Genomic DNA, 619 nt, shown 5'->3' on the forward strand with positions numbered 1-619 from the left:
CAGTATGACTCAGGTTCTACCCTCGAATATAGCCACCAAGACAATAATTTCTTGGACTAAAGATAAAATGGTGGAGTAGAAGTTTCTTCCGTGCAATCTTGTGAATGAGAAGCATTTGCCATCAAAGCTGATCATGTATTCTGAGGGAAGAACAAGTGCAGAGAACCAATAAAAGGGTGATAGAACATAAAGGTCAAAAGGCCACGTAGAATTTCTTCCCCTAGAGGCATTGTAGGTGAGGATATGTGTCAGTAGGCAGGAGAGATGAGACAGGGTTTATATGTCTTCACACAGTACCTGTAAACATCTCAATGGTTAGTAGAGTAACATTCCCTGAAAAAAAATGAACCTGAGATGACCACCGATCTGGTGGGCTCCTAGGGTGAGGAGCAAGTCAGAGAATAGAAGAACCCCTCCTAGGACCTCGGATCCCATGAGGAAGTGAGTTCAAAACAGATGACCCTCACATGGAGTCACTATGGCAGGCCCAAGCAAAGAGTGAACCTGAGAAAACCACCAGACTGGCACCGTGTGGCCCAGACAGGGAGCATCTCTGAGATGACTACCAGTCCAGCACTGCACAGGCCAGGGTTGGGGCGGTTGGGGCACAGACTATGCC

General features: G+C 47.2%; 1 pseudogene; it reads left to right on the forward strand.

The window, feature by feature from the left end:
• Positions 1-213: 213 nt before the first annotated feature.
• LOC116096313 lies at positions 214-331 on the forward strand (annotated as a pseudogene).
• Positions 332-619: the final 288 nt, after the last annotated feature.

The sequence above is a fragment of the Mastomys coucha genome, chromosome X (assembly GCF_008632895.1).
Source record: "Mastomys coucha isolate ucsf_1 chromosome X, UCSF_Mcou_1, whole genome shotgun sequence".
NCBI classification, from domain to species: Eukaryota; Metazoa; Chordata; class Mammalia; order Rodentia; family Muridae; genus Mastomys; species Mastomys coucha.